This window comes from Rhinolophus hipposideros (genome assembly GCF_964194185.1).
Source record: "Rhinolophus hipposideros genome assembly, chromosome: 2".
In the NCBI taxonomy this organism is placed as follows: Eukaryota; Metazoa; Chordata; class Mammalia; order Chiroptera; family Rhinolophidae; genus Rhinolophus; species Rhinolophus hipposideros.
The window spans coordinates 63,552,531-63,570,966 of record NC_138048.1 but is presented as its reverse complement, the minus strand read 5'-3'; the positions used below and the strand labels follow the sequence as shown (position 1 = coordinate 63,570,966).

At 39.8% G+C, this 18,436-nt stretch overlaps 1 long non-coding RNA gene across 1 annotated transcript in view; it reads right to left on the bottom strand.

Moving 5' to 3' along the window:
* Nucleotides 1-583: 583 nt before the first annotated feature.
* Nucleotides 584-18,436, bottom strand: part of LOC308506648 — a 191,964-nt gene continuing 174,111 nt past the window's right edge. The window contains exon 3 of the long non-coding RNA XR_013994744.1: nucleotides 584-647. This is a non-coding gene — a long non-coding RNA (uncharacterized lncRNA). The remainder of the gene's footprint in view (nucleotides 648-18,436) is intronic.

Sequence of the window (18,436 nt, the reverse complement as noted above, 5' to 3'; positions counted from 1 at the left end):
CCAGCCATCTCCACAGCCATGACTCTGGTAGTACAGGGTAAAAAAAAAAAAAAAAAAGAAACCCATAAAGTTAATCTCTAAGGTTATCTGACGGGTTCCATGCCTGCTGTTTATATCTTCCCTCCCCATCTGACCTAAACAGTTGGCATGGGATGGGACGGGTGTTACTTCCTTAGAATAAAATTAAACAAGACACTCAGTAGGTCTTCGATTGCTTAGGGATTTGTGACCAGTTCCAGTTGAATAACTGGGGTTTCCGTGTCACAGGACAGCTCTGAACTAAACCTGGAGTTCACTTTGTCTAGACTACCTGCTCACGCATTAGTGGAACACCATGACTCCTCATTGAAACTTTGGGTTCCTTCTCTATTAGAACCGTCCCTGACCTTTCCTGAACACCACAAAGAAACCAAATGCTAACCTCTGTTTGTCTCAAATTTTCCCCTATTAATGCTTGGTCCAAGTCTACATTTCCAGCCAGTCTTTCATTTAAAAACACAATCTCATTCAAAACCTGCGTGGTAACTTTATCACTGAGGTAACTGTTACCTATGATGCAGGGCTGACCTGGGTCCTTGTAGCACTTGACATCATCTTTTGGACGGGTTACAGAGCCTTTTGAGGGAGTTGTTAGAAGCAGGCTCACCCTGCAATGCAGAACCAGTCACAGAAGAAAATTAGTGCATTTATCTGTCAGCATTAGACTAGATTTTCAATCCAGTTCACTAGTCACAGGGTCTGGTTTTCTCTTCCTTTGGGAGATGAAACCGATATGCTGGTAGGTAGTAAAGGTGTCAGTTATAAATTGGACCATTGGAGCACGCACACACAAAAAATAGACGAGAAGACTTTAAGGCCATAAATTTAGTTCAAGGCAAAGAATTTCCCTAAAAATAGTCCCGCTTGTTAAAACACTATAGGAAGAATGTATGTCAGGTAACCACTGGTGTTATCAGAACCAGTTCACATATTCTTTTATAGGAAGCAGTGTTTGCAATTCCCTTTCCAATGTGCTATTCGTTTTAACTGCTTTGAGGGGGAAAAGGATCTTGCTGACTCTGGTACTAAATACATAAATAACTTAATTGGTTCCCTCTTCACTATCTCATACATGTATGAAGTTGTAGCAAATCGGAGTTGAAAAGAGAAGGGGCAAGTTTTGGCAGAAACCGTCAAGCTTTTCCTTGTGCTCTTCCTACTGTTTACCACCTAACTGAATGGGGCTCCAATACTGACTCAAAATAAGACTTTTTCTAAACTCAGTGAGTGATTTTGTCCTAAACTCGTTGTTTCCTAACCTCAATCCTATAAAATAATCCAGGTGGCAACCCTAAAGACCAACCTTATGTTAATGACTCATTACTGAAACATAGCACAAATGAGAAGTTAAAGTAAAAATGTTTAGAGTGTTCTATGATTCCCATACTTTCTACTAATAGGACCTACCCATGTGCCCACTCAGATCAATAAATATTGAGTGTCTGTTGACCCTGAAGCATTGCGCTGAGCTGTGTGGGTTTAGCGATCCAACACCTTGATTCAAAGAGCTTATAATTTAGATTGAGAGATGATATCCAACAATCCACCATAGAATAAGCCAGAGTCAAATAAGAATTAGATGGAAGTAAGCATCAGAATCATATCATGGAAAGCAAAAAGGAAGGAATCCATATATATCATATAGGTGGTAGTTTAATTCATTTATTATTCAGATCTTCATATATGTCACCTACTATGTTTCAGATACAGTGTTAGACATTGGAGACTTTTACAAATCCTGCCTTCATGGAGCTATATTCTCTCCAGGGAAACAGCGGTAAATAACTATGATACATCTTTATATCCAGTCTCTTCACTTGTCACCATACTATAGTCTTCACAGAGGATGGCCTCATATTATTCATCTTTGCACCTTTGTGTCTCTAGAAAAGCACCTGGCACAGAGTAGGTGCTCAACTCATGTATTTTAAAGGAAAGAATGAATATTAAAATGTGATAAGATGCTTCATTTTTCTAAAAGGCTTAATTTTTCCTGGATGATAGGGAAAGAATGTTAAAAATGGAGATGTATAAAATGACTCCTAAGTTTTAAATTGAAAACCACCTGGTGGACACGGATGCCATAAACAGAGACAGAGAATACAGAAGAGGATGAATCTGGAGAGAGGGAAAGGTGATGATGCTAAACTGGATTTGGGAAAAATTGCATTGGCGGCACCAGCTGCAGGACATTCAGTTGGAGATGTTTAGCCAACACAGTTTAAAGAGTTGGTTAGGAGCTCAAAAGAGAACATGGAGCTAATTCATCAGTATATTGAGAACATGTAGATTATAAAGGCTATAAGGGCTAAATTCAATTTAATAAGAATTTACTGAGCATACAATATATTTGAATTTCTGTGGGTATTGTACATGTGATTAAGGACATAATCCTTAGAGTCAAAACACTTAAAATCTAGTAGAAGACACAGATCTATTAATACCTAAGCATGCTGGAGACTAGTGTGAATGGCTGAATGGAGAATGTAGGACCAACATAAAGCAGTAGCATAGCAAAGCAGATAAACATGTGGGCTCTGGATTCCGACTGTCTGGGCTTGAATCTTGGATCTGTCGTTTATGATCTGTGTGGACTGGGGTAAGTTATTTAATTTCTCTAGGTTATCTTTTCCATGTAAAATAATAATATCTCCTATTAGGATTCTTATGAGGATTAAATAAAATGACATGTAAAACGCAGTTACTTAGTAGAGATTAAGTGCTCAACTATTAGTTATTGGGTGAAACAACATTGTTAGTTGCTGAATACATTTTTGGTCTTTCAGTTCCATATCTCCTTGGCTAAGATTAGGACTTGTTTTCCACATTCTTCAGAGAGAGAAAAAGATAGTGATGTCCTAACCGAAGAAATAAGAAATACCAGACATGTCAGAGAAATGTATAATGTCAGTTTTATTTCTCTTAGTTCCAATTTCTGATTAAAAATTTAATAAACACAAATATTCAATGCAATTCAAAAGTTAGTATGGAGGCACTGGATTCCCAAATCGTTAGCAATTGGATAAAGGAAGAAAAATAACACAAAGCCCCTTTATAACTGCAATATTGTTGCCACAAAACAAACAGCCCCAACGACCACTGCGAAGTAATACAAACATTAAAACCCATAGTTTTAATTGGATAACAGGTGTGCATGCTGCCCCATAAACTTTGTGTTTTGTGTCACTTTCTGCCTTGAACTTTGGTAGTTTCTCTGTTCTGACCCTCATCCCCTGTTATGCGTGAATTCAATATTCATTAAGCAAATCAAATAAAAACAATGGACTCAATAGCAAAATTTCCTTGGAGACTCTTTCTCCTGCTGAGGGTGGGGAGCACTAAAAGGTCTTTGGCACAAAGAACAAGGACTGGCATGCTTGTAGGTGCATGTGTATGTGCCAGATGATGAACTTGGCCAAAGTCTCTTCATTTCAATGGGAGCACCACATACAGGAAAGGGAGAGTATACACATTTGTCAGCAAGTACATTCTCCTCATTACAGGGAGCTTTTAAGACAAGAACAAGATCAAACAAAAGACCGTGTACTTCTGATGAGTCTTACTGAGAATTCTAGGTCGCCCGCAAATGATGCCTCTCACAAGGAGCCACCAAGGCCTCTGCGGCCACCTCCCTGTGGTGTACAAGTGGCCCACAAGCTAATGGGACTCTTCTGTCTCATAAATCAGCCAACTTGCCCACACTGGTTCTGAGCGTAGATACAATGAAGACATGGCATCCAAAGAGAAAGTGTGAGATATAAACATTCATCGAAAGAGAGGAGATAATGTTTCTTAAAAGTGAAACAAAGCTCTTCAGTGACAGATAAGGAAAAAGGGATCATGGGATTCGGGACCATTGAGGAGCCCTCAGACTCTCGATTATGGGGATTTTTTTGTCTTTTGCTTTTTTCAATTAAACTTTTCATGCAAATGGTGTTCTGAGCCCAGAGATAAAGAGTTAAGCAAGGTGGATAATTCTTGAGAGAGAACTTCGTTATGACTCCTTTTTTTCCGGGACCAGTCTATGGTATTCTTCTTCCTCTCCCCTCTAACTGAATGATGGAGGCCAAAGAATTCATTCACTGGTAAATTAATCTATAAACTAAACTTCCTACCCCATGTTTGACTAGATATAACAAAATAAAGTGAGACTTTTCACATCTAATTTCACTGGGTAATAATCCGATTAAAAATAAAACTTGATTACATTTTTTAGTATAGATTTTAAGACACTCTCTTTCTCCTTTAAGAATGAGTATTATATACATTCTTACTTTTCCTTCCCCCAGCAAGTTAGAGTTTAGATTGTGTGGCTAGACATCCATGGAGGTTCACCAGGAGGGACGTAATTGTCAAGCTCCTTTGTTTAATGAAGTTACCTCTTCCATGAAGGTTTTTGGGATATTTTAGAAAATTTCCCTTTGCCAATGTAGCTCTAACTAATGGTGTACCTATCTTGTTATCTCACTTGATTTACCCTATTTCATTTACCTACCATCTAGTATGTGTCAACTTTATGACAAGTGCTTGAGGTACAAGGCAAGGTAAGAGTTCAGACCAGTCCTCAAGAGGCTGGAAAAATAAGCAGTCTCCTTGCTGCTTTTCCTCTCAGTTCAGAAAATCATTCAGACTCAATCTTGGCATGAAAAATAAAGTCCCTAAGAGAGATCTAGAGGCTCTCAATTATATAATATAACTTGCTTATTGTTGACCCATTTGGCTTAATGTTATTTTGTTTGTTTTTATACGTATCTACTTTTGTGGAATTGCATTAGACTATTAACTTGCAGAAACAAAGATGAGATCTAGGAGATTTTCAACGTCTGTTTAGACAGTTTTTTAGCCTGCCTCTACAGGCAATTTGTTTCTTAATAAATAATTCATGATGATGATAAAAATGCAGATGAGATGCTGCTGCTTCTTGGGAAGGCCTTGGTACAATATTCTTGCTTATATCTTTTCGGTAGGATTTGAGATCACTTAAGAGTGAAATTACCCTTAAGGGAACAAGTTGCTACTGCAGAATGAGAATTGTGTTTGTCCAAATCATTTCCAATTAAACATCTATAGGTCCAACACCGTTGGCTTTACAAAGGCATCAAAACGATGCTGTTTGGCTTCTTCTGATAGTGAATTACATCAACTTTCTCAGATTTTTTTCCCTCCTGTTTACTTTGCTCAGAAAATCTTTCCATTTTGTGTTTCCCTGCAAGTATAAAACACACTGTATATAAAGAAAGAAAAATTGAGATTAGGTCTCAGTCACATCACATATTACCTATGTGCATTTAGGAAGCCATTTACTATTCTGTGACTCAGTCTCCTAACCTGTGAAATGAGGAGAGTGTATCATTGCTGCCTACCTCCTGTGGTTGCTAGAAGTAAACCACAGAATGTAATGCATATACAGTGTCTTCTTCTTCTTCTCCGCCTCCTCTTCCCCCTTCTTCTTCTCCTTCACCTTCATCTTCCGCTTATTATTATTGGAGCTATTTTTAAGGAACACATTACATAAAGAAACAGGCAATACAGTAGTCCCCACTTATCCATGGGTGATACATCCCAAGACCCCCAGTAGATGCCTGAAACTGCAAGATATACTGAATCCTATAGGTACTATGTTTTTTCCTATATGTACATAGCTTTTCACTTAAAGGAAGCACGTTAAGGCTCCTCTTTGGCATATCCCAATTGCCAACATCATTACTCTTGCACTTTGGGGCCATTATTAAGTAAAATAAGGGTGACTTGAACATCCCACTGCCATACCATGACAGTTGATCTGATAACAGAGGTGGCTACGAAGTGACTAGTGGGCGGGGAGGGTATACAGCATAGATACATTGGACAAACGGATGATTCAAGTCCCAGTGGGGATGGGTTGGAACAGGATGGCATGAGATTTCATCACGCTACTCAGAATGGCTCACAATTTAAAACTTATCAATTATTTATTTATGGAAGTTTCCATTTAGTATTTTTGGACTGCAATTGACCATGGGTAACTTAAACCATGGAAAGCAAAACCTTGAATAAGGGAGACTACTCTGCACAGAATGAAAAGTAGCATACTCAAAGGCCTCTTCAAATTGTTTTGGCTTCTACATATAAAATACCGCAGCGTTATTTGGAGTTGCAGAAGTAAAGACAATAACAACAATCACCTTTTGACTTCTTATTATGAGGGAGACATAGCACTCAGTTCTTTGCATGGATTATCTCATTTAAGTTTTACCCCAGTGCCAACTTCATGGCATTATTATTATTTACAGTTTATAGAGGTGAATATCATGGCTTGGAGAGGTTGCATACATTTTTTGTTCATGGGCACACAGTGGATCTCATCCCTGAGAGTCTGACTCCAGATACCATACTTTTAATTACATTTTTAGGTGGTGAGAAGGTGTAAGGAGAAATTCTCCCCTGAATCCTAAGTTGAGTTTCCCAGCTCTTTGTTAAACGTACAGCATTGAGATCCTAAGGGAAGAGTCGAGTTCCTATCTTCAGGTCTCATTTAATTGTCGTACCTAAGAACACATGGAAAGAGCATAAAGCCATCAGGTGCTCAGACCAGTGTGAACATTAGAGAGAACGTGACAATGGCCAAGGACAGAAAGAATTTGTCAGCTGAATCCTGGTGTCAGACCTGTCAATCATGTTCCAACATCATGAAGAGAAAAATCCAATAATCAGCTAGTCATGTGAACAAGAACAAATCAAGCCACTGTGAAAGAAACTACTAAATTTAAAGAAAATTATAAATTTTAGAGAAAAATGTAGAACAGCACAAACTTTAGCAATAATCTTTGCTACCCTTGAAAATCCATATGTGGTGCCTGGTATGAGAAGGGTGATCGCTCTTTTGAGCCATATGGAGAACAAGATCATTTATTTCCCCTCATGGGGTCCTCTTCAAGCATGGGCACCTGTGTCTTCTCAAGAATGAGCTCCACTGTGCCCTGATCCCCCAGGTGGGTAGCTTGAGGGTCTCCCTAGTCATAGTGGGGGTTTTCTCCCCCTTTCTCTCATTCCTGTCCTCAATGCAACACAATTCACCTTTGAATATGAGCACATTTCTCTCCTGAGAGCAATACCCAGGGGATCTTTGGCTTTCTTAGAACCAATATAGCTTCAAATAAAACCACATTAAATCCAGCCAGGTACTCCTTTTCCCTCAGCAATAAAGACGTCTTTGAGCCTCCTCACTTCTGCATGGGATTAAGATTTAGCACTGAGTTCAGGCCGGCACTAACGAGCCCGCAAACATCCTCAGAGCAGAACGGAGGAAGACACAGGTGAAACAAATCAAACAGAACAATCAGGGGTGAACTTTCAGTGTGGCCCAGTGTGGAGATTTCCTGGCAGGATTTCCATTAATGTGAATGGGAGTTGTACCACTAAATCCCTACACACTGTGCGGAAAATGTGCCTCTAAGTGCTTGGCAGTATTATGCCTGATGGAGCAAAAACACAAACTACCCAAACCAAGGGAAGTGCTCCTGGGGCCAAGGTACCAAGATTCACGGTGGAAAGTGTCTCAAGTCCTAACTGTCCTGGGTGAAATGAAATGGACCTCCATTCAGCTTGACACAGTGCGCTGGAAAAAGGAGGGCTCTCCACTACCTGCCCGATGAGGCTTCTCACTCTCCTTGACACAGGCTTTGATTATGAGTTGATCTGGTGTTCCACACAAATGGCCTGTGTTTGTAAAAATGATTTCCCTCCCACTCTGATTACCTGAAATTTCAGTAAACCTTAGCATTGCTTCAGGCCCACTGGAACCAGAAATTTAAGAGATGATAGTGCGTGATTCATTTCAATGTGGTTTTATGGCCTCTGCAAAGTAAATGTTGCAAAGGACTCTTTCCCTAGGATCAAAGAAAATAGTCAAGAAATCACTTAGCCTGCTTGCTTTCATGGAGCAATTTCCTTTCCATATCACCTATAGGATGGCTCTGAAACACAAGTCTCATCCTGTTGCTTTCCTCCTCAAAAAACTTCATTGGTTCACTTCTTCCTCTAAAATAAGGTTTCAGGCTCTCCATAAATGATCTTTCTCTCTCATATGCCAGTGCATCTCTCCATGTACTCTATCCTCCCAGTGTATTTTTTTAAATTTGCCATTCCTCTAAACAGTCACTTCTCTGATGGACCTTACTCACACACCCAGAATAGCTCCCTCCCAGCGATCCCTGTCCTCTCTTTATCTCAAGTCAAGGTCATATGTATGCCATTTTCTCTATTAAACATTTTTCATACTGACTTAGCCAGTTACTCTGCCATGCTGTCTTTGAGTCTACATCGTAGAACTCATTGAATTCTGCCCTTAGGCACCTTAATTTCTATTATACGTTTTTAAAAAAGATCTTTCTGTTTCTTCAGTTACATTGTAAGTACCACCAAAGAGTTCTCCAAATCTTTGTATTTCCCATAAATATCTGTTAAATGAGTAAAAGTTAGGGGTAATGTCCCATGCCTCCTTCTTACCTCAATACCAAATTTGTCATCTCTTATAAGCCATGGTGATGAAGATAGCAAGTAAAATGAAGTCATGACCGACACTCCTCTAATTGTTCTTTCATACGAGCATCGACAGCATACCTCACATGTCAGGACACTAGAATGGCAGCTGGGATGCGATCAGGACATAGTCATTGCCATGCAGCAGCTCACAGTCTAGATGGAAATGTAATGATGGGTAAGGGCTAAGGAGCACCACTCTGATAAAATCTGTTTCAATCACGTCCATCTGCATAGAAAAGCTGTGATGAGGAGAATGTGACATGTAGGGGGTTCTCTCCTGAGTGGGCAGGTGCCTGAGAAGCTGAGTTGCCGCATCCAGCAGCAGGCTCACCTACAAGTACCTTTGGCAGGGACCAGGCATGATTATGAAGGAGGCAGACTGTGCCTTCTGTATCAGGCCAGCTCCCCTCTTCTCCTCCACCCAGGTCCCTAAAACCCACCAGCCCCCTCTTCCTCACTCTCTCCATCTTGCTCCAGTTTGCAAGGTGATTAGTCTATTACTAGTTGTGGATAAACTTATGAAGCAAAAGTGCAACTGGTTTAAGTTTCCCCTAGAAAAGGTTAAAAAGAGGAAGCATGGTTCTATAAAAGGAGTACAGATTTTGGAACCAGACATCCCTCAGTTTTGGGGCTTTAGAACATTTTATCTGTGTGACCTGGAACAAATGGTTTAAATGATCTGAGCTTCATTTTCCTCCTTGGGTAAGTTCCTTGAACTCTACTGGCCCCTGGTTGCTTCTTTTGTAAAATTCAGATATTCATACTTATCTCGCAGGACTATGCGTATTTCAAGAATTAGAAATATTGTATAAAAATGCTGAGGCAACACAGTAGACACTCAAAGCATGGTGGTTAATAATATATTCTTAATGGGGGTTCTTTCAGCGATATAATAACTTGTTCAAACACTTGTCTTGCTAGTGGTGGAAATTCAAGGCATGCTAACAAGCACATAAGTGGAAATGTTTGAGGGCTGAGAGCCATGAGCTCAGAGTGTCCCGCCAGCACCTGTGAGGTGGCCATCCATCCAAACCACAGGTCACGGGATAAATGGGGCGTTGTGAGTTCCCAGCTCTGCCAATGGTGTTAGCATGGGAATCTGGGTAAGTCGCTAATCTTCTTGCCTTAATTTCCTCCTGCTTAATATGTATCCTGAGATCGCCTCCCCTGACAGGGTGATTTTGACTAATGTACAATTGAGCTTCGAGCTCCTTGGTTATAGGGGAGCTATAAAAGCCAGAGGTATTACTATTCATTTCAAGGCTCCTGTATCTGCTGGGAGACTCAAAGAAGTGGAGTTCCTTCCCCCACCCTCCTTGTAATATTTAGTTTCTTTGAGTTGCTTCATCAGAAGAAATACTGAGTTCTCCATTTCCCTGGCTCACTTTCCCACTGACGAGGGTGATGTTAACATCGAATCCTGAATCACAGCTAGATCAATATTATAGCAGCTGTGAGAGAAGGGCACTAGCCCTAGAACACAAACACACTTTCTTTTCCAAGAAAGACTGTAGTTCCCCTAGTGTTAACTTCCCGTTGTTCCTCTCGATGCCTCCCCTACCCCCTCCTCCCCTCCCGCTACCAGCACGACCCAGATCACATTAGAGTCCCAGAGCACAGGGAACAGTTCTCGTCTATCCGTCACCAAGGAGGCAGACGGGACAGGGGGAACAACAAGTCATTTGTACCTGATGAGGAGGACACTCCTGGGAAACAAACAGATGAGCCACCCCATGAATCTGAGCCATTCTCCGAGGTAAACAGAACTGCATGAGAAACCACCAATTATCTCCAGCATCGCCCTTACCTCTCTCACTGCCCTTCTGGCAGAGGGGTGGGGGACATGAAACTGTAGCTTGGACCAATATCTGATTCTGAGAAAGTTAACCCTCGCAAAGGTGATTTTCTTTTCCCTCAGTCTCTTGGAGTTGAATAACCACCCATTTCTATTACTTTTTTGTCAATTATATTTTTATTGGAGAAGTATATTTTCACAGGAAAGTGACAAAAATAACTTTCAGAATTTGACTGAGTGCTCAGACAGGGAGTGCTAAACTTTAACTAACCAAATTAGTGAATAGTGAAGTGAAAGTAGAATATATACTTCTAAACATTTTTAGGATGCTTTTCTTAAAACAAAACAAAATAACAGCTGCTTTTAAGGCAGTTAGAATACTGACTCAATCTTCCAAAAGCATTCTAGGACACCCTGTGGGGAATCGGAGTATGTTACCACAAACCACTGTAGTTTGTTGTGAATACTCTTATTATCTCCTAATTCCACCAATTGTAATGGTGAATATTAAGAAATACTGATGGCTGAAGAATAGGGTCTGCAGGTCAGGCAGCCTGCCCTGGTGTTTAGAAAATACACTGGGCAATGTTGTTTTACAAAAAAATGATATCTGTGATATCAGTAAAACAAAAAGTCAGGAGGCAAGTGAATGGTAGGTGAGGGTTCATAGACAAACTTTTGAGAAAGGCAAGCTTGGCAAGCCAAGGTGGCATAAAGCCCCATTTCTAGTTTTAAAATATGTATTTTTTAAAAAATATGAAATCCATGCTTGAACTTTGCAGAATTTGAGCAACCATAACACAATTCAAGGGACTTTTTTATCCTGTATTTCACTAGTGCTCAACCAAAACATGCCATTGGAAAATCTTATGCTATTAAGTTTCTTTTATTCAGTGTGAACCTAAATTACTGGCCTAAAAATTACTGATATATCTGAAAAGCGTAACATTGAGCTCGTCCTTATGTCCACTCTCCTGAAGCCAAAACGATGACCTATTCCTCTTTGGTAGGAACTGTCATCTGGTTTTTCCCTGTCCCGTAATGAAGGAAAGGTTAGGATGTATGAGTCCAATTAATAAAAAAAACGGAGCAGATCCTTTAGGAGAACCACAGGGAAAAATAAAAAAGAAGACATCAGCCAACAACTTTTTAAGATGAGCTGCTCTTATGTTAGTTTTTGAAAAGTCATTAATAATTACATTGTACCTTTGATTACCTAACACCAATAAAACGAGGAAAAAAGGAGGGAGAATGAGTTAACCATTATTAGGCATCTACTTTATGTGAGGTCTTGGGCTTTGCCTATAGCATTTTATTTAATTTGTATACATCTATTTAAGTGACACATTATTTTAGACAAGGACATTGACGTACAGGAAAGTTAAAGAACTTGTCTTCTCAGGTTTCTGTATGTTTAAAACTTTTAGAAAACTCAGAAAGCTAGAAACACTAACTAAAAGGTATCATTTAGGATTTTTGCCTTCCCTGATGATCCTTACAACTAATGATTTGAAAGGTCATCCTATGGCTCTTCAGAGAATGGAATGCAAGCTCTCCTACAAGCTCTCAAAACACTGAACGTCAGGAGACCTACAGAGGGTTCACCAGGTTGGAACATGTTCAAGGTACGCAGAGCTGGGCTATATGAGAGAGAGAATCACCCACAGTAGTACCTGCTCATTCACATTCATAGATGAATTCCATGTCAGGAGGAGAAAGATTCAGGGGAGTGAAAGCAGCAACCATTTTTATAAGGTTCCGCCCATGGAGACACTGCAGCAGAGTGAGAGCAAAATAGCCACTAAAGGAAATGCAACTGTTAGAGCACAGATGCCAGAGGGGAAAAAATCTCAAGCCTAGAGTCAGGAAAATTGGGTTCAAGCCCATTTAGTCCATTAACTTGCTGTGTGATCTCAGGCAAATCACTCCACTTTCCCCGAGCCTCAGTTTTCTTATCTCTGAAAAAGAACTGGGTCCTGGAAGGTCATTGCCAAGGTTCCTTCCAATTCCAACAGGCCTCTTGAGAAGGAAAAGCCATTTCCTTCCTTCAGATCTTTATGTCACAATGATTTAGGGGAGCAGTTCGCAAATTGAAGGGAATATCAGAATCACCTGGAGGACATGTTCCAATTCAGATAGCTGGGCCCTACCCTCTGAGTTTCTGAAACAATAGGTCTAGGTGGGGCCCCTGAATTTACATTTCTAAGTTCTCAGGTGATAGTTGATGCTACTAGTCCAGGGACCACACTTTGAAGACCACTGATTTAAAACTTCAGAGCTTTTGACTTGACTACAGGTAAATAAAAACACCCGCGAATGTCAATTCACTTTAGCCATCTACTAACTACACTTTTAGGTTGACCTAAAAATGTTCTAAAACATATCAGGCTGAATGAAAGAGCTGGGGGGAGACTCCTCTGATTGGGAAGGAACATGTCCCCATACCCTAGGAAGGGTGGCTATTTTTCCCTTTAGGTATTTTTTCAGACATATTCTACCAGACATTTTTGAGACTAATAAAAATGGGCAAAATTACATTTGTGCAAAGGTGGGATGGGCATATTGACCTGGTCAGGCTTCTGAGTTTGGAGAGACATAAGACAAATCTTTCCTTTTCCAGGCTCTGACCTACATCAATGACCTATGAGAATCACATTCCTGAAGTCAATATAGTAACACAGTAGAGTCATACTGCCTTGTTTTTCTTCCTTCCTATGTAGTAGCTGTTCAACCTTTAGCTTGCCATGCCTCTTTATCTCACCACTAAAAATGAGAATGGTAGCCTCATAGCTTTGCCATGAAAATTAAATGAGATAATATATGTGGGGTACTTAGAATGTCTGGCATATAGTAAGTGCTCAATAAAGGCTGCGCTGTTGTTTCACTTCTCTCCACCTCTGGACAAATACCCAGGCATGAAATATTCCAAGAGGACAATTTGAAGGATGTGCTGCCCATACATTTCTCTAAATCAAAGCCATTGTTACAAAAGCCACCTGCTTAGACACACTTTGTTTGCAGGAGGTTGGGGTTCTTTGGAAAACTGCTTTTACTAAATTTAACTTTAGTCTTAGCCATGTACTGAGGAGCATCATGAGAAATAACTAAATGAAACTCACTATCTGAGGTAGAGATGGGAAGTTTCCTTTGCATGGCACTTTGCCCTCTTTATGAGGCTCCACTGGGGCAATTTCTGAGCAGGGCTTTCTTGTTATTCCTGAGCCCAAGAAGCTCAGGGCTAAATCCATGCCTGCCTCTGGCTAGTGCTGGACAGAACATAATGACATATGTTAACTTTGCCCTGGTTTCATTTCCATATCATGTCTTCCTTCTCTCTTGATTTATCCATCGCTTTATTTTATCTTTTGGAAAAGCATGTATTTTGTGAGCCTCTGAAGAGTCAGGGTATAAATGAATAAAATAAATGATTCAAATCATAGGAGACTACAGAGAATATCACACTTGAATAACATAGTTTCTGGTGAGAGAGTCTCCTTTTAACTTGATTTATAGTTTAACATGAGGATAGAGTATGTTTTCATTCAATAAATGTTTTAATAACCATTCTTCCATAGGTTACCTTAAAGAGAACTTTTGGAAGATAATCTATTTAAGGCACTGGAATAGTTACCAGAAAAAAAAGATTTCATAAAATGGTGCACATATCACAAAGAAAACATAAATCCCACCTAGTCTGGAAACATGCATATGTCTTGGTGATGATGGTCTGTGTTCTCGCCAGCTGGGAGACAGCGGAAGGATTGCTCGTCAATTCTCTGACCAAGATGGGAAGGGGGAATGATAAAAGGAAACCTGTGGTAAACCATTTTTATAAAGTGAAACATCCTTTTGCAAGGCACGCCCACACCTTGGCACCCCAGTCGGCCATGTGAAAAGTTTTTATAAAGTCTAGGATTTTGCACCTCAGGTTTTCTCAACATATGATCCACCATTAGAAATAAGTCAAATCCAGAAGCCTCAGCCCTCTAGGTGATGCCAATTTTTTGTATTTTTTGTATGGATGTTGTTTCATTAGATGGTATGATGAAATCTCTGTCAATGAAGCAATAATCCCTCCGGGAATAACGAGGACAAAACCCTTTAGTTTAGAGAGCTTTCATTCTCAGATCTAAGCAGGAGACACACAGGCCCCTCTCCTAAGAAGTGTTGAGTGCTATGCAATTGCTAGACCTGGGTGGTGCTGGCCCTTCTTCAGATTCAGGTAGTTCCTCGCCCAGGGGCCCAGGCGTGACAGGTGTTGTTGGCCACCAAGCAGAGGACTGCAGAGGGCCTGCACTGTGAAATCTCCCCGCAAGGCCAACCAGGAAAGGCACTATTATCATAGCAGATTCCCACCAACCCATCTCCTGATCCCTCCTCTCTCCAGAGAATATACTTGACTGTCTTATAATTTTGTGGGTGGGAGGTTCCCTGGGAACTTTATTCTCATTCTTTCCTGAATTCCCATTGTTTAGATCAGCATCTCCTCACTCCATACTTTTATATGGAACTTTCTTTCCAGTTCCTCAGTTCCCACCACATTGCTGTTCTTTCTCACAAAAGAGTAAAATAGTCTTTTCATTTTTAGAGGACTCAGTTTAATTTTGAGGAAACAAATTAGACTGTCTCCAAAAAGTGTCTGTGATCTTAAAATTCTCTACTACCCGAGCCAGCACCTTCCTATGTGAGACTGAGAGCCTGGAAACTGCTCTCTGGGACTCTATCCCCACAACTAGTTCATTCATTTTTAAGTAGTATTCCATTATATGAATATTTTGCATTTTGTCCACTCTCCTGCTGATGGATATTTGGGTTGTTTCCAATTTGGAGTGATTGTAAATAAAGCTATTATGAACATTCTTGCAATAAAACTTTTTTGTGGCCATGTGCTTTCATTGGTTATATACATAGGAGTGGAATTGTTAGGTCCTCTATGAAATGTTCTTGCCAAAATATGTTTAACTTGAATCTAATCAGACCTATAGGCACAACTTCCAGTTTACAGGAAACATGGGAAATGGAAGAATTAGTTAGACCAACACCAGAAAATAATGACATTCTACAGGACAACTGGCTTATAGTCACGTAAAAAAGTCAGCGTTATGTAAAAAAAGATGATTGTTTGTTGGTGGGGATGGGGAATGGATGGGTGAGTGATACTGGTTTGGATAACAAGAAATTTAAGAGTCATAACAGTCAAATATAATGTGTGGTCTGGATTGATCTTGGTTTAAACAAATCCAGTTATAAAGTATATATTGGGTAAGTTGAGTATGAATTGGGTTTTAGGCAATATTAGGAAATATTTGTTAATTATATTAGTTGTGATACTGGTATTGTGGTTGTACCAAAAATATTCATATTTTTTATAGATACATAAAGTGTTTTGAAGAGAAATGTTATACTGGCAATTTACTTTGAAAGACAGAAACAAAATATATGAAACAAATACGGCAAATGTGAAAAATTATTAGATCTAAGTGATAGGTACATGGGTGTTTATTATAGGATTCTCCCTTATTTTATTACATGTTTGAAAATCTTAATAATAAAACAACAATTACTTTTGATGAGCAATAGTAATTTAATTTTTTATTTTCATCTTGTTTTAATTCATAGAAAAATAAGTCCTTTTATTTCTTCACTATGTTCTTCCAAGTTTAAATCAGTGGATGGCAAAATAGACCGCCAGGGGGGCTTCAGTAACGTCTTACAATAAGTTTGCATTTAATGAATGTGCAATTTATAATCTTATCAACATAACTGGCCATTCCTTAGCTTAGATCATTATCCAGTGAGTTACAGCTAATTGTGAAGCAGAGACAGGATGATAGATTTAGATTTCAATTCATACAGCCCTTTGCAAAAGCTGCAGGTATTTCAAACATTAGGAATTTTCAAGCTATCTCTACCTGTTTCTCCAATATGTTGCAACACAACAGAAAGTTTATTTTACATGAGCAATTTCTGTTCACAATTTTCTAATTATAAGTATCAAATGGAGTTTCACCTTCCACCACCCCAGTGATTCATAGCGTTCTTGTCAGCTAACTTAAACTCTGTTTTGTCCGGTTAAATGATTTTAAATTTTGCACAAACAGATCACAATGTCTTTCTTCCCCATTCTTAAAGGCAGTCTGCTTTGCTCCTTTCAGAGTGCTATGAAGGCAGGTCAGCCCTCCTGCTCTCTTCACCAGCTGGTCAGCTCTCTTTTTCTCCAATGTATTACCACTGTTTCACAGCATTCTGCTATTTTAAATTCAGAGAGCTTCATGGTCAAAGAAAGTATGGCTCTTTTCCATAAAATGCCTTCCCAATAGGGGTCTGGAAGTGGAGCGTGGTTTAAGGTAAGCATTTGTTAGGGCTCAGACCTCGTCCTTATGTCTCTGGTGGGAATGGCAGAGTATGGAACAGAGAGTGCATTAGAAAGCTGTATTGTATCAAAGAATATTGTTACCGAAGAGTGGGCCCTCCTCTGCGCAGTGTCCAGGTTCTTGGTGTCTCGAGCAAAGACTTGAAAGAGACACAGAAATAAAGTGGTGAAAGAATAGTTGATTAAAAGAGATAATACAGGAGCAGGCCCTGAGCAAAGGCAAGGCTCAAGAGGCCCAAAGGCCCAAGAAGCAGGACCCAAAGCCATGGACATGAGGTGGCTTGTGAGAGAAACTCTGTTTAGCTTCATGGAGCCTATGGTCTTCTTCTCTGGTTAATCCAGTTATTCAGGTGGTGGAGTTCACCCAGGAGCTGGGTCTGGCATGGCTTTGAGCAGGGGGCAAGGGACCTCCTATGATTCAGGCTAGGAAAATGCTGATTTGAAAGGTGATTAAGATCAGGAACTAGGGAGCTAAGAAACTGGAGGAAAGGAAACTTGAGGAAAGGGAAACGTAAAATCCCTATAGGAAAGAAAACTTAAAAGTTTTTCGGTGGAGGACTACTCGCTTGGCCTGTATCAATATGAGTTGTTTCATTAGCGGCTGTGTGACCGTGTGCAAGTTAGTCAACATTTCTGAGGCTCAGTTTCCTGAACTGCTCAGTGAGAAGTTCAGAGAAAATGATCTCCAAGATCATATAATTCTAATATTTAATGTTTAATGACTCAAAAATGAGCAAGTCTGTTGGATTTCTCTGAACAGCCAAAGATCCATTAACAATTTGAGGAACTTAATCAGCAAGCAAGACCATATGAAGTCAAATGCATTTTTGCAGAAGCAGAAGTGGTAAAAATGGGATGGACCAAATTCACATTCAGAGGTATCATCATAGCTGCGGTGGCATTCCCTCCATAGGGATGCTTTTATCTCTCATCTATTTGTATTCATTAATACTCTGTCATTGTCCTTAATTTCCCCCCAATTATTTATTTTTTTTTAAACCAGAAACAGACACAACAGATTAAGGATATAAAGTTAAATAGCGCAGAGCATTAGTCAAAACAGACTTTTGAAATGGCACACAATAGTCCCCCGAGGTGGTTTGTTTTATCCCCTTTCAGAGCTGGGCTTTTCCCTCACTCCACCTTTCCTGTCTTAGTCAGGTTTTGTACCAACCAACTCCCCTCAACTTGGACCAGGTAAGGTCAGCTGGAGGTGAAGCTCTAGTGAGGTGATGGGAAAGGAAGGGTGCCACCTGGCTACATGATGGGGCTGTCTCGTGGTATCATTTAGAGGTCATGCTTTTTACCCCAGTAGATTTTCATAGTTTCCTTCATTAAAAATTAAGATTCAACTACATTACAAAACAGATTGGCAGGCTGCTGGAAATTGCTATAAATAATTTATCAGCTCGTCCATTCTGATTTCTTCCAAATACTATGTGTGTTATTTTTAGCACAAAAGAAATCACATCTAACTATTGAACTCAGTGGAAATGGGAGAAAAATGCCTCCAAGTATTCCACTTAAGGGAAAATATGTTAATTATCTTCATATCTTATTATATTGATGAATGATAAGACAATATATAACTGAAGTTAGTGGGGTGAGATATGTACATGTTCTTAACAGGAAAATGTCATTTGAATTAGGAGAAAGCAGACTATTGAAGCCTTGAGGCTGAGAAAAAGTTTTGCCTACCTCAAGAA